This window comes from Bidens hawaiensis, unplaced genomic scaffold (genome assembly GCF_021521415.1).
Source record: "Bidens hawaiensis isolate Kalapana, Puna unplaced genomic scaffold, B.hawaiensis_p1.1 tig00003182_1, whole genome shotgun sequence".
NCBI lineage: Eukaryota > Viridiplantae > Streptophyta > Magnoliopsida > Asterales > Asteraceae > Bidens > Bidens hawaiensis.
In genome coordinates, this window is record NW_027491173.1 from 1564157 (window position 1) to 1566906 (window position 2750).

Consider the following 2750-nt stretch of genomic DNA (forward strand, 5'->3'; position numbering starts at 1 on the left):
AAACACATAAAATGTAATACAAAAAGGTAGATAAAAGGTGCGGAAAATATAAGTGTTTTACAACACATCAGTTGGAATAACAAATTCAGGCTTCAAGATCAGGCAGTGTTCATCATTGAAAGCCACTTTGTATCCTTTATCATAGACTTGAGAAATGCTGAGCACGTTGTATTGTAGTCCTTCAACATGCAGCACATTCTCAAAGGATACTTTGCCATTTGTGAGTGTTCCTCTTCCAACAATCTTTCCTCCAAATTCATCACTCCCAAAGGCAACTGGCCCTTCATATTTCTTTTCATAGTTTATTAACACGCCCTTATCACAGGTCATGTGCCTGGAACATCCACTGTCCATATACCATGAGTCATTTTTGTTCAAGGACTGTTCCTGCACATACACAAAACAGAATTAGTTTGAATCTGATTTACAAACTGCATCAGTTTGTAATTCAGTGTCAGTGGTAGATTCATCAGGAGTTGGAGTTGGAACTGGAGCTGGGTCTTCATACACAATTTCACAATCTTCTTCTGTGTCAGAATCTGGCCCATCCTTCACAACTTGTGTTTTGATTATATTTTCAGTTTGCTCAATCACATAGTTCTTTTTTTCAGTCACCTCATTCTTTGTCTTCCATTGGAACCCTCTTGGTTCAAAGCCCTGCTTCATCAGAAATTTCTCATCTCCATTAAGAACACCAGGTCTAATCTTCTCCTTTCCTTTGTCACTCTACCTTTTGTTCTTAGCAGGTTTGCTAGACACACTTGATTCATCTTTGATCTTTAAGACTTGTTTCAGTCTCTTTTCAAGCACTGACCTTTTGCTCTCATCATCTGAGCTACCTTTTTCTTCATTTAAATATCTTTGATACATTTTCTTGTGCCCTTTCGTATCAAACCCACAAACCACATTAGGGAACTTCAAATTCTTCCTCTTCAAACCAACACGAGTCAGTGTGATGACCATATGCATCACACTTCTTGCACCAGATCTATGCAAAGCTTCCCATATCTTCAAGCAATTGTTTGTCTTTAATTTTGTCACTGGGTTTGGGAAAATCAAAGCCTAGGGAGGTTTTAGGACATAGTGAATTGCTGAAGTCCATCTTGATTGGTTTGTTCAGATCAGGCTCCAGACGATATTTTTCTTTGACAAATACAACAGGCTTGAATTTGGAATTGGCTCTCAAACTACTTCCTTTTCCGTTTCCAACAGATCTTCTTATTTGAACATATTCCACATCTCCAATGTCAAAAAGTTCATGGTTTGAAAAGACTGGATAGATTGGAGGATGTGACTGATCATAGGAAGATTTCACATTTTCTTCTGTTCTTTTCTTGATTTCAGTCTGTGGTCTTGCACAGATGTCAAACACCACATGTTCTCTTCTAATTTTCTCATAGTGCTTTTTCATCTTTGGAGTCATTTTTGGCAGGAGAGGAATGTTTTCATTTTTCTTTTTGCTTGGTCCTCTTTTCTTCTTGCCCTTAGATGTCTTTGAGCTTCCACAGCTGCAGTTACTATCTTCACTTGAGTACTCACTCCACATCCTTTTCTCACCATCCTTGTTTTCATTCTTCTCATTCTCTGGTTCCTCAATCTGCTTTACTGCAAACTCTCCATTCTTGTCTACATATACATCAACATATTGCTTTACAAACTCTTCTTTGTCATCAAAAACATTCTTGAACTGCTTAATATATTCACTTCTACTCTCCTTGTCTACTTTCAGTGGGTAATTGTCACAAAAAGACAGTGGTACCATTTTGTACTTCTCTTCTTCAGTCATTTTCTCAACATATCCCACAATATTGCCAGTAGAAACAAGGTTCTTCAAGAAATCCATTTGAATTAGCAATTCAGCATTTTTCATCTTTTCTTCTGCATACATCTTTTTTAACCCTTCTATTTCAATGGTCATTCTTGATTGAGTCTGGTATGCCATCATACAGTCATCCTCAAGTCCTTTGATTTGACTTTCATAAGTTGCCTCACTTGTTTCATATACATTCAAAAAGGCTTCCTTCCTCCCACACTCAGTTTTCCATTTTCCAATCTCCTGATTAAGTTGATCAATAGTAATAAGAAGATCAGAAATTGAGATATCAGATTGTACCTGAGTATTTGAATATTCAGCCTGGTCATGCACCTTTGCCATAAATGCAACATTTGCCCTTTCAATTTCAGCAGCATGATTGCTCCAATAAAATTCCCCATCTTGTGACACCCTGGTAACAGCAACATTTCCTTGGTCTCTCTGCTGGTTCACATTGTTCTGAGTTGATCTGTTCTTGTTTGTGTGAGCCTGCAATTGGTTGTTTCTTTGATGTTGAAATGTTTGTTGTTGGGGTCTGATCGGATTTTGTTAGGGGTTCTGATTGGTAATCTGATTTCTTTGCTGCTGGAAATTTTGATTCTGGTTCTGGTAGAATTGATTTTGATTCAATTAATTTCCAGCTTGCCTTGGCATGTTAGATTCTCTTACAAAGTTTCCAGGCTGTTGACAGTTGTAACATATGGCCTTTGATTTGTCAAATCCAATTCTTTTAGTTGGACCATTGAAGCTTGTTCTTCCTGTCCTGTTGTACAATCTATTGCTCCTCACTGCTAGCATAGCTGCTTGCCATTAATGTCCATATCTTCTAAATCATCAGCATCTATTTGTTCTAGGTCTTCTTGCACAATGCTTGTATTTATTATATTCTTGGCCACAAAGGCATGGTATGACTCAGTGAACATGGAGAACAAGGCCT